Raw genomic sequence first — 13,746 nt, 5'->3', positions numbered from 1 at the left:
GAAGGAAGAGGGGGACAGAGCTGAGCACAGTATCTTTTTTTTTCACTTAAACCTGAATAGGCTGCGTCCTGTTTCCACTCATACATTTTATTGACCCTGTATTGTCACTGCAGCCAACTTGAAGCCAGGAAGGGAAATCAGGACATTTCCTATACTTCAAAGAACCTTTCCAGAAGCTTCATTCACCTTCTAGGAATACAGAATGAGGATGTAAAATAAAAACAGGACCTTCAGACCCACTCTTCAGTTCACTGCTGGACCTGCTTTTATGACCTGCTGTGCAGTCTACCAGACTGCTGCCCTACCTGTAATGACTGTTTTGCTGCCTGGAGCCTTCCTTGAACCCTAAAAGGCAGCCCTGCTATGAAGCCCTGCATCTTCTTTACCTGCATGTAGGACTACCGCAAGTGACTCCAAGGTCTTGTTTACTAGCCTTCTGTTCAGAGGAACAGGGATAAAAGGCTCCTATCTTGAACCCGCACCTGGACCCAGCCTGAGGGGGTCCTGAACCCCCAGCAGTTTTGGAACCCTTAGTTATGGTGCCAAAGGTGCCCGGATGGCCAATTTCCAATGCTGAGGAATTAGACAAAATGTTCTGAGAAGCAGTAGCACCTGCTCTCCTATTCGCCTGGTCTGATTGACTTTGCAGCTTCTCCTGCTACGTTCTTCCCTGCAGCAGCAAATCTGTTTCAGCGGTCCTTCACCAAAGATGTACCCGTCCTTGTGGAACTGTCTTCAGCTATAGCCCTCTGCATTGACCAGTTGGAGGTTATCTCATTCCATTTTGATAACTAGGTCCACGGCTATTTGACAACTATGCTCACTCCTTGGACTCTCTTCCAGCCTTGCCCCACTAAATGACTACCTTCTCAGACATTTTTCTTCAAGACTTTTTCTATGTCTGAAGGTAACCACTGGGATATCTGGGTCCGCATCAGAGTGCCCAAGAAGACATCAAGGGGGCTCCCAAAATGGTGGTCAGGGTTCCCACCAATAAAAATAGGGAGGAGGAAGAAACAAAGAAAGTTAAGTCAGATTTCTAATAAGTACTTTAAAATTGGTAATTTTAGAAAGATACCTGTTACCTGCCTTTACCTTTCAGAAGCCCATTTGCATAAACTTCAACCATCATCTAGGAGTGGAATAGCTCTTTAATGAGGTGTGAACTAGCTCCCAGAGCTGTGGTACTGAGACCCTTGTCTATGTCAAAGTATACTCCCACTAACATCTGAGGAAAATGTAGGATACAAAAACCTTTTGCAAACTTTTTATCCTGGAGATCCATCAGGAGACAAGGCCTAACTTGCAAAGCTGATCCGACAAGGGCGCATTGCTGAGGGCCTGACTTCTGTGTCACTTCTACTACTTTCTAATGTCCAATCAATCATGGGTTTATTAAGCATGACTACTCACCTGTAAGGGTCTTAAGGTGCTGGGGGGGGGGAGTTGCAGCATCCAGTTCATCAAGGTCTGTCGAAGAGCCAGGTTTTGAGGTTTCTCGTGAAGATGTGGAGTGATGTTATTTGCCTGAGGTGGAGAGGTAGGGCGTTCCATGCTCTGGCTGTGAGGAAGGAAAGGAGAGTCCTCCTGCTCTGGTCTTTCTGTCGTGGGGATCTAAGGCGTAGGAGAGCTGGGCTGATCATAGAGTTCTTTGGGTTGAGTGGCTGTTGTGTTATGTTGGTCCTGTGTTGTGGAGGGTTTTGTGTGTGTGGATAAGGATCTTGAAGGTAATTTTAGCCTCGATTGAGAGTCAGTGGAGTGTGCGCAGGTTTTGGTAGATGTGGCTGTATCATGGTAGGTTGAGGCCCAGTCTTGCAGCATGTGAGGTTTTTGTTTATTCCAGCGTAGAGCGCGTTGCCGTAGTCAACTCTGCTGGTGACGAGGGCGTGGGTGTCATTTTTTCTTTATTCGATGGGGATCCATTTGAAGGTCTTCCGCAGGAGGCAGAGCATGGGGAAGCAGGAGGATGTGACAGAGTTGATCTGGCAGTCCATTTTGAGCTCAAAGTCTAGGATGATTCCCTGGTTGCATGCATAGTCCAAAGGGTCGGTGGGCTGCTGAGGGTGGGGGGGCCGCTGAGGGTGGGGGGGCCACCAGGAGTTGTTCCAGGCTTTGGGCCCATGATTAGTACTTCTGTTTTGTCAGTGTTGAGTTGGAGGCAGCTGCTGCTCAGCCACTTGACAACAGCTTCCATGGCTTCTTGGAAGTTATGTTTGGCTGCATTGGCTCCGTTGCATAGGGAGGGGATGTGTTGGGTGTCGTCTGTGTATGAAACAATGTTGAGTCCGTGGGTTCTGACCATGGGGGCGAGAGTAGCCATGTAGATGTTAAAGACCATTGGGCTGAGGGAGGACCCCAGGGGGATTCCCCAGGTAGCTGATGTAGGGTCCGAGAGGAAAGGGGGGAGTCTGATTTGCTGCGTTCTGACAGAGAAGAAAGAGTAGATCCAGTCTAGGACCTTGTCACGGATACATGCATTGTAGAGTTCGCATATTAGTATGCAGTGGGATGCTGTGTCAAAGGCTGCTGAGAGGTCGAGGAGGATGAGGGCTACTGTTTCTCCTTTGTCCAGTAGGGAGAGGATGTCATCTGTTGTTGCAGAGAGGGAAGTTTCTGTGCTGTGTTTTTTTTCTGAAGCCGGATTGTGATGGGTCGAGGGTGTTATGCTCTTCGATGAAGGTGGCGAGTTGGCTGTTGACAGCTTTGTCAATGACTTTCGTTGGGAACCGGAGCAGGGAGGTGGGTCTGTAGTTTTTGAGGTTAGGGGGGTCCGCCGAGGGCTTCTTAAGGAGGGGGTTGATCTCAGCATGTTTCCAGTTGTCAGAGAAGGAGGCATGCGCCAGGGATTGGCTGATGGTGTGGCGAAGCATGGGTACGATGGTGTCGGAGGCTCAGTTAAAGATGTGGAGGAGCAGGGGTCTGTGGGAGCCCAGGAGGGTTTTGACTTCATTGCCTTCAGTGTGTCTTCGGTGGTGAGTGATTTTGGTCCAGTTTCTTCGTGGGTGTCGGTGCGGTGTCTGTGGATGGTGGATGTTCTGAAGGTGAAGTGGATGCAACAATGGTCTGTCCACGGGAGTTCGGTGGTGTGGCTGAAAGTGATGGAGTTTCCTGTTGTGAAAAGGTAGTCGAGGGTGTGTCCCACTGAGTGTGTGGGTACTGTCACGATCTGGCGAAGCCCAAAGTTGTAGATGTTGTCTAGAAGGGCATTGGTTGTCGAGGTGGAAGTTGTGGTCTCCCAGCAGGGTGTAGTTGATGGATGTGATGGCATGCAGGAAGATGATGTCTGTGATGGAGTCGGTGAAAGGTCTGCGGGGTCCAGGGGATATGTAGATGAGGGTTCCCCTCAGAGTGATGGTAGGGGTGGTCAGTATCTGGAAGTAGAGTTGTTCCATCAGGTCTGTGGTCTCATTGGGGAGTGTGCTCAGGCTGAGGGTGGATTTGTGGACGATGGCGATTCCTATTTTTAGCTGTATGTTGAAGTTTGATTTGCTTGTGGAAATAATCGTGACTGCCCTGTTGCATTGCGTGTAGGTTGTCCTTTAATGAAGAATGGAATATTACAAGTTCTTGAGTGCACATGATGAATGTTGAGATACGCTGCATTTGGAAATCTTTTTATTTATAATAGCTCTTTTCTCTTATGTGTTTCGTTTTTCCAGCCTCAAATAAATAAATCTGAGCTCCTAATTATTGAAGGTGTTATGTTACCAAGGGTATGAGAATGGTGGGAACCTAGACATGAGAAATATAGTGGGAACTCCAGCCTAAAAATTCAATGTTTTTGGTTGAACTGTATGTAGAGTTCAACTCACTAACCTAAGGAAGAAGAGAATGTGAGGTTTTCACTCCATCACAATTGATATGTATGTTGTTTAGATATACATTCAGTATAGACAATTGAATCTCGAGTTTTCCTTTGTATACCCTTTTCAGTTTATTTGTAGATGTAACCCGTATGAACCCAGGTGTGAGATTCTGCTGTACCATACTACTAGGACAGTATGGTACTGACTCAGGGGCGCAACTAGACCCATACTTTGGGGGGGGCAAACAAGTCAAGCACTGGTTACGGGTTAACGCTTAAAATAGTGGAGCGTTGCTATCCTTGGACCAATGCAAGAAAACAGATTGATAAATCTGCATTTTAAACATGCTGATCAAACCTGACAAGGTAGAAATAAGAACATTTTAGTGGATGTGCCAATGTCTATAGGTAACTAACAAGGCTCTTCACAGAGGGCAATGAGTGATTTGAAAACTAGAATTCAGCTTCTACAGATTTCAGCACATAGCACTGAAGAACCCGTTTTTGCAAAAGATATTATAGGACAATGGCCCTTTTTAGCCACTTCTCTAAAAATTCCTTCATAAAATGCAGTCTCCGGTCTGACTACCCAAAAGTACACTTTCAGTTTCCTCATTGGGTCATTAAAACATATGCCTATTTGAGGCCACCCACATTTATTTGTCTCAGAATATTTAGCTCAGTGGGTTAAACATCCATGATTTGGGGATTTGTGACTGGCAAGTCTCATTTCTGGTTCCTAGGGCACCTTCCATTACTACTGAGATTGAAAAAGTAAGTGCCAATCAGATGGCAACATGTTATCATGTAGTTCCCACTAATCCATCGGATCTATGCTTTTGTGGACAACACATTTTGAGTGAGGTGCTTAGACTGAGTCCATGCACCCCTGTAGTACATGTTGGCCTAGAGACCAGCTAGCTCACAGAGCCACCATAGCCACCCCTAACTCAAACAGGGTTTGAATAAAAACTGGTACAGTTTCCACACCCAGTAAATTTGTGCGCAGGTACACTTGACCACTTGCAATTGTGCTGGGTGGAATTCTTTCATGAAATCTGCTCCGTACACTTCCTAATAAGGGTCCATGTCATTTATGGGCACCTTGCAAGTGGATTGATTCGCTAAAGAGAGTGTAATCCCATGAGGCAGGAGAACCAAAGAGAGAAAGCACCCCGCACTATAGTGCAGACCCATGCCTTAGCACACCACACTTATCCCTTGCCGGCCTTGTGAGAAGGGGCTACGCTGCATGCGAGGTGCAGGAGTGCCATAAATACATTTTAGCCATCCCTGGGTTAGGCCTGGGCGAAGACCGCGACAAGACTGACAAGATGAGTCTGTTTTAGCCCATCATAGACCGGAAGAGGACAGGCCGGCCCCTCCCTCTTGTTCTTTTTGTTCTACGGACTGTTCCTTCTTTAGAGGTGGCAGTGAGTCCTTCCCGGAGATAGCCGTGGCTTAACATATCTAGGCATTTTTTGGCCCTTGTTTGGAGGAGATCAATCTTATTTAGTGCACAGTTAATGATGAATGATTCTTTTAACAAGATCAGTCCCTCTGAACCAATAAAACTATGTATCAAGTACTGGTTTGAACTTAGTATACAACCTCCCAGCTTAAGGATTGTCATATAATGTTTGACCTGGTTCTAAAAAACAGTTATTGCCGTCTCTGAGACCACTGGGAGAAACAAAGTAAGAAATAAAATATAATAAGATTTAGTTTTTCTTTGTTGGCTCAAAAAATGTGAAAGAGAAAGGCTGCCAAAGCCTACCAAAGGCCACAAGGGGTCTATACCTGACATTAATGAATTACCTAACAGGGGCAATGGGGCTATTGAAATGCAGATTGCCTCAGTAAAGGAGACCCTTAATTTAGAAAAACAGGCGGAAGTGGTGATGTTGAGTATTGGGGCCACAGCAGGAAAGGTTGGCCATGAATGTCAGACTGAGGTTTTAAATGGTCAATTTACCCTAAATGGCTGCGTCCAAAATGTGTCTGATCATAAGTTAGTTGCCAGGAATGTGATTCCCAACCAGCATCGAAGTGCCCCAGAATTCCAGAGAGTCCCCAAAATTGCTGAGAAATATAGAAATTGAGTTAAGAGGGGAAAACCTATTGGTACCCAAACTAATAACTTGACGGGCGATCTTAGTAGGATAAACAATAAAATTGATGACCTAGATAAATTCATTAGAAATGCCATAACTAACTTATCAGAAAGAGTGGCCTTAATTGAAGAGACCTTAACTCCAAAGCATCATAATAATGGTAATTCACTAAGTAATCATACAGATACAGCAAAGCTCACAGGCAGTGAGACAGCTTTTTCGAGACCTCTTCAGTTAGTACCACAGAAAGACACACAATCTGCAGGGACACATTCTAAAGAATGCCATATTATGCCAGGTCATATGCCTCCTTTTTAATTCACAATGACCCAAGTGGACCTAACTTTACCTAGTTCAAACACAGTGAATTTTATTAACGGAAATAATTTTAGGGTGCATACATCCACCCATTCAAGTAATAATCCGCCTACCCCTCTTTTATCCTTAACCCCATGCGCGCTGCGGGTTTTCCCGCTGTGCGCTGACCTTTTTAAAAAGCCGCGGTTCATGACGAGCTCAGCTCGTCATGAGCGTACGACAGGCGTAACTCATGACGAGCTGAGCTCAGTGGTTAGAGGCGGCAGACCCGGAAGCTGAGATCGGCCGTGGACCAGGGTTCGTTTCCCCGCCTCGTCGGGTCTCGGGCTCAAAAAATTCCACGGACTCGACAATTCTCGCTCCAGTGCCTACTCGACTCACGGGGTCACACTCTGCGACTCTGGGCAATAGCTTGCTTAATCTCCACTACGGCCCCTCGCGGCAGGATGCCTGGCTTTCACCTTGTGGATACCCTTCCGGAGTATCTCACAGGGGAATACCAGGACGGGTTCCCTAAGCAAGCGCTTAGATACCGGGTCGGTGATTTGCGCTATATAAATACATGTACATGAGCGTGGAAGGGGTTAAATAGGCAACAGCCAGAAATGTCCTTGCTAGATCTTCCACTACCAGCTACTCCCCCTTACACTGTTATTTTGGTCAATGTTCCTAGATTGTCGTCCCATGCATTAGAACCCTCGGACGCTCCAAGGAATAAAGCCTTGTTCCGGCTGGGTACGAAAACAGGGCTAATGGAGGTACTTTTTGCTGAATTTAAAATTGTGAGAAGAGTCAATTGGATTAGCACAGACAGAAAATCCCTTCAGGGTGATTGTGTGGTATTAACAGTTAAAACTCCACATTTTGTTCAAACTACCTTGAGGAGAGCATAACATCATTTTATCATGAGCATGGGCATCAATGTAGTACCACTGGGATATTTTATCAACCCCCGAAGGAACTACATACAAGAACAGATAGGAGAGATTTTCATGATAATGTTTGCCATAGATATAACGTCCCGATCTCTAAGCCACAGTTATGCAATCCACACAAATGAGGGGTGGTAGTTCACATGTGACACCAGATATACATGTACATATTCCCAAATATCCGATATTCCTATAAGCTATCCAGCCTTTCCATGCCTAGAGAAAGGTTTTACGAACTCTATACATGGCACAAGGGTTACCTCAGATACAACCTTAACTCTAAAGACATTTCCCATAACTATAGATCCACTTAATAGAGTAAATGATATGAACAACATAGGTAATAGTAAGGATGTTTGACTTGTTCTATTTTGGAACTTGGCAGGTATACAATCCAAGCTTACCAATCCCCTATGGTTAGATTTCATAGGGACATTTAACATAGTATACCTCCTGGAAACCTGGGTGGAGAACACTATGCATATCCACGGGTACGAAACATTGCACACCGCTGCAGTACCACCGACCCGCAGGAGAAATAAGAGTGGGTTATGCATATATGTATCCAACCAGGTAAATTTAGGAATTCAGAAATGTATTACCCAATTGTGACATTTGACATTGATAAATTGCACGTATAGCTCTGTTAATTGTTTATAAAAATGTTCCATTAAACCAGATTGTGGGGGTACTAAGGAATTTGAGCGGTGACCTGTGTTTTCTACAGAACGACAATGTATACCATGGGTGTGTCATTTTGGTTAGAGATTTTAACTCTGCCTTGTGCCTGCATACTGAGTGGAACATTGTTAGAATCATGTCTGATGATGGAACTAATTGTATACATTTCTCACATACAACCTTTGGCAAATATTTAAATGAAATTATCTTTTCACTTCATCTTCGTTTCGCCAATGATTTATGTTCTCCATCAGTCCGCTTCAGTCATACCTTTAACAGAAGAGGGATATGTTCAACCATTGATTTTATCCTTCTATCAAACAGGCATTTATCAGGCTTAGTTCTGAACAAAACCAATATCCATTCCCTATGCTTGCCTATGGCAGACTTGACTTTATTTTCAAGGTCACTACTAACAAACTGTAAATCTGCCCCTTTAGTTTGCATTGACGAGACTACCCCAATGCTGAAATGTTAAACTCTTTCACACAGATCACTAGAGATGTTAAAAAGACCTTATTTGGGGAGAACAACACATCTTACAAAAGGCTAGTTCAATGCCAAATGCACTGAAGCTTATAGTAAACTGAAACACGCTTTACACAAGCCTACTAGACATTGACAAGAAATTAAAACGGCACAGGGGATTATAAATGTGCCCTTAAAGAATGCAGAGGTGTGTTAAGAGAAGAAACATGGGCAGCAGTGCATGAAGCCACTTTAACCAAAGAAAATTCAGCCTTTTGGAAGTCAGTAAATGCCTTTTTTTTGGCCCCTCGAGATATACCAACCATAGAGATAGCTATTACCGAGGACCATTGGTTAGACCATTATTCGAACAGGTATAATAACAATATATATGAGACATCAAGGGTTACGTCAGAATAATTTCATGAGATATCTTCACCCAATTACTATCTTATAGATGTACATTTTACCTTAGAAGAGGTCAACTGTACCCTAATTTCAGGTTTGGATGGGACAGCTCCCAGCCCTGACGGAGTCCCTGTAAACCTTTATAAATAAAATGTGTCGCTATGGGGCCCTCTGCTAACACAAGTAATAGTAGCATGTTGCTCTTTCGGCTTTATAACAACTTGGTCGGAATCAACATTGGTCCTAATTTTTAAGAAAGGAGACTGTCAAAACCCTGTATGCTATTGACCGATATCATTGCTAGATTCCTTGATCAAGGTGGTGTGACACATTATGCTGAATAGATTACAGAATTGGGCTGAAGACAATGGCACCATAACTGAGCTACAATTTGGCTTCCGACAGGAGCAAGGCACGGTCGAGCAGGGACTAATCTTAAATATCCTTTTGGGAAAGTACACACTGGCAAAGCAGGTAGGTTATAGCTGGCATTTGCAGATTTAATTGCAGCCTTTGACTGCATCATAAGTCACAAACTATGGAAGATCTTAGAAGATATGGGTGTGGAAACCCCACTCATTCACTTCTTGAGGCAGCTATAGAGTGATGAAAAAGCAAGGGTTCATTGTGGGACAAGTGGGAAGTGTACAGCTATGTTCAAAATAAGGATAGGGGTAAGACAAGGATGTGTTTTGGCACATGTTTTTATTTATATTGTATATTAATGAATTAGGTCAAGCCATACCGAATCATTGCCAGGACCTGCCACTAATCAATAAGTGTTCTATACTGGCCCTACGGTATGCAGACAACGCTGTTTTGATGTTGTGAATGCAATTGGGGCATCAAAGGCTTGTGACTAGTTTTTCAACATTCACGCATAATTTGTGCCTTAGAGTGAACACCTCTTAAACTTTTATCATGAAATGTGAGACATATGTAGTGAAAATAATAAGGTTGAATTTACCAAGAGATTTTCTTATTTAGGCATTCTTTGTGACCAGAAGGGTAAGTGGTCCCAGGCTGTTCAAGCAAGAACATTATTATTTATGAAAGCTACTTCTACACTTGCCAACTTTTTATGGCAGCCCCTACACACAATAGGGACGCTGGTCACCAAGCGGCATCTCTAAGGAGACGCTAACGTAATATATTGAAGGACATTGTGTTACTTTTCAAAGCACCAACGTTTGTGAACTCTAATATCCAGGTTAGAGACTCTGTGCCACATATTATCAACAGCTTCACTTGCCATCAACTATGAGCGTTTTATGGCGGCATCAATGGACCATTTTAAGATGATTCATGTTTAAAACGGATGCCAACTTTTGAACATAATTTTGCCCTTATAGTCCATCAATATACGAAGGTCAATCTCATCATTTGCTGTCAGTATAAACAACGTATTCTCATATGAATCCAGTTTACATACACCGAATTCTAGTGCAATCGACGGTTTCCTGATGAAGGCAGCAATGCCGAAACGTGCGTAGTCTACATCTACCGCATTGCCTCCATCAACTTCATGTCTATCTTATATTATTTATGGAACTTTATGTCTAATAAGCATGAATCATTTTATGTGAATTTTGTTATATGCATCTATTCAAATTAGCGTATGAGATCATCCATGTATCCTTTGAGATGAACATATTTTTATATATATCAAAAATAGAAAAAAATGAGAATCCAAAATAATATCAAATCAGATTTAATAATAAAATGAAATATATTTTCCTAGACATATGTGTTCACCTTTTCGATGATCTAATTAGTGGTTGCTTACTACAGAGGGACCTAGAACTGTTTCTGTCAATTATTTGACTCAACAAGCTTTAGACCTTTACTTAATGCACTTGCCAACTTTGCCAGAAAACTGGGACGACAACCGGTCGTTGAAATATTACATATCTATAAAGCAAAATGGTCTCTACGGCAAACTATGGCACAGGTGTCTGGGGCTATGTAGACAATCAGCCCCTGCAGTCAGTTAAGAATGGCTTTTTTGGACTTCTGTTGCCAGTCCCAAGTAGTACATCTACTCATATATGTCATTTTAAACTAGGCATGCCACGTATATCCGACCTTATAAGAATATAGTCCACTTCTAACCAGATTTAATCGGGAAATTCTGAATGATAGCTTAAAATTACAATGGGCCTCTAGTGTCCCATAGTTAAAATACGTCAAAAATGTTATGAAAGAACGTGGGCATCCAAAACACTTTGATGACCCTGGAACATAAAAATCTAAAAATAAATTGTTAGATGCTCCTTGAGACACACAGATTCTCAACCAAAATATTGAAGCCAATCTTAAAATAATGTTAGGTGGTTATGACAGGATGGTGTTGACTCCTTTTATACTGGGAATCTTTCATAGACTAATCAGTTTCCCAATCACAAATGATTGGTCTAGTATCATGACTATGTGCCCATGTAATGGTAAGTCTCTGCAAACAACAATGCATGTTATGTTTTTTTATTTTTATTTTACTCTGTACCAAGAAACAGGTGGAATAGTGAACTATGAGGCAAGTCACTTGACATGCACCCTAAATGGGATCTACATTTTTATTACATATGGAGCAACATTATATAATATTGCATCAAAGTCACATCTTGAGCTAATGTAGTTTAAAGTGTTTTCTTAAGCAATTATAAAGAAAAATACACATGAAATCTCGGTTCATTCAGGGCTTGAGGGGCTGGGAGGTGCTCAAGCTGAGCACCTGGCTTTGAGCCTTCTGAGACTCACTCACTTCTAGTTGAATATAATATTAAGATAAAGACTTGAATTACAATAGTGCTTTCATAAGAGGTGGAATACACATAGCCTATTCCCCTGTTCATTTAACAGGATGCAGTTTGTGTCTGTCTGGCTAAACACACACCCATTTGCAGAGATCACATTAACCAAATGCCATGTCCTATAGCATACAATAACACATTCCATGACAATCACTTTAACTTATATTTAAAGTGTATAACTTGAATCGTATATGTATTTACCAGAAGGCTGAACCCCCGCAAAAGAGTTGAAGTATTTTGTTTCCATATAGCCCCTCGCTCTTACATTCAGGGTCACATCTCCAAGATTTAATGTACTTCAGTTACTGGCTGGCCTGCGAAGTTCTTTGTAGAAGGCTGTCACTGCACCCAATCTGCAGCGCTGCCCAGCATAGCCTGGTCTAAAACACAAGATGGGGGTGGCTGAATCCCTTTTAGCCCAATGGGCAGTGCATACCTGTACTGACTGCATATTGCTTAATGTCTGACTATTGCCACATCATCAGTACTTTCTGGGAAAGAAGCTTGCTGTTGGATTTCTTAAAAACCTAAGGGGAGGTTTGAGCTACAGAAGATGGAATGGTTTGGGGACTTTTCCAATAATAGATGTTGATAAATTTGTGATGTGTCATATTTTGCAACCTGAGATATTGGACATTGCTTTTGTCACTCTCTCCCTCAATTCTGTTAGAAAAATAAAGTTAGATATTATAATATAGGAAAGTTTCTGTATGAAAAATCAGAATGACTCATGAAATTTGTGTTCATTATTTGCAGCCCTGAAGAAGCATCCATATAGGCAACGAAACACATGCTGGCTTTTAAGACGTATCTCAACAATTTGTCCAATGCTATGGATTTACAGAATAGCTATTCAAGATATTTTATCTGAAGAAAATTGGAACATTGCAGATCTTCTGTAGTGCAATTCCTATAACCTGGTATCAAAAATCATTTGAATGATAGTTCTCGTATGTACAAATTTTGGAATTTTGTTGTACTGTCATGTACTAAAAATTTCACATGAAACAAATGGGTAATAAATACGTTTGTGTGATTTCATGTGTTCTTTGGCGTATATTTTTTTCTTTTCTCACCCCATTGGAAAACGATGTTTAGACTTAGAAACAAATGTTGGTTTGTTTAACAACTAACAGTGGGTGTGAGCCAGCATGATGCTTCATACATTCGTAACTCAATTAAGTTATATGGATTTTTTATATACAGGATTAGCAAAGTGCCACCCATGCTGAGCTAGAAAGGGAAATAGTATTTTTCCAATTCTACAGCAAAGTCTTTAAGCATGTGATTAGCACAGTGTCAACCACATCAAGCTGTAAAATGACAAAAGCTGTTTACTACTCCATGCACAGTATTATAGTTTTGGAGTGGCAAATACCATCCAGACCAACCTTAAATGGGTAAAAACAACCACTGACTTGTGTTTCACTATCTTCATAGCTCTTCAGATGTATAACTTGGTCGAGGAAGAAGGGGGCTCCCAGTAAAAGCCTGGGAGCATGGACGCTCCCCAGTAGGTAGTTATAGTTAGGACCTTGTTTCTAGTCCAAAACCTTTTTTTCTTTAGCCAATATCTTTGGCATAGTTTGACGAATCTTTGAGAAATTTTCAAAACTAATGGGGTGCTCTGGTAAGCTTGTGTCTTCAAAGTTTGGGGATGATTTATCAAGCGAGGGCTGGGAAAAAAGGGGATCCCAAAACCATGTTAATTTCTATAGGGAATTTTTGTCGCAGCTACAGCCCAAATTGCTGAACGGAATTAAACCAAATTTAGCACTTAGGTAGCTCTTGGTCTGCACTCTTTGCTTTACATGATATAAATCTATTCAGTAGTTCCTGAGAAAATTATATATAAAAATATTAGTATCTGACCTTTGCAGTGGATCCGCCCAAAAAAAAGAATTCAGCAGGATTCACGGAGGGTCCATGAGTCCTGCCATAAAATAAAATGCGGTCTCCTGCTCTTTGTTTCTTTTAAGCCCCCGGGGGGCCTGGTGCCAGAGGCAATGATTGAATACTGTGCAGGGGCATGTGGGGGCCTCTGCTGCCCCAGGGACTACCATCTCCATGGACTTTTTTAATAATGTGCATGGGACAAGCGCCCCCTGGAGCACTGGGGACGACCACCTCCCCAAGGCTTTTTAAATTAGGGCCCCCCAAGCCTCATGCACTGCCAAATTCCTGTTTTTTTAAAAATAAAAAATAGCGCA

The 13,746-nt window shown here is 42.4% G+C and overlaps 1 protein-coding gene across 15 annotated transcripts in view; it reads left to right on the top strand.

Moving 5' to 3' along the window:
• LOC144773569 (uncharacterized) overlaps positions 1-13,746 on the top strand; it is a 993,958-nt gene that overhangs the window by 573,959 nt on the left and 406,253 nt on the right. For 4 of the 15 annotated variants that reach the window (XM_078658683.1, XM_078658684.1, XM_078658682.1 and 1 more), the window contains one exon: positions 12,293-12,577. The exons of the other annotated variants lie outside the window; for them this stretch is intronic. The gene's annotated coding sequence lies outside the window, so the exon portion shown is untranslated. Of the gene's footprint in view, positions 1-12,292; positions 12,578-13,746 lie in introns of those variants that run through there. 15 annotated transcript variants of the gene reach the window in all.

The sequence above is a fragment of the Lissotriton helveticus genome, chromosome 8, assembly GCF_964261635.1.
Source record: "Lissotriton helveticus chromosome 8, aLisHel1.1, whole genome shotgun sequence".
Lineage (NCBI taxonomy): Eukaryota > Metazoa > Chordata > Amphibia > Caudata > Salamandridae > Lissotriton > Lissotriton helveticus.
Note: the sequence above shows the minus strand (reverse complement) of the source record. Positions and strands in the feature narration are given on the sequence as shown.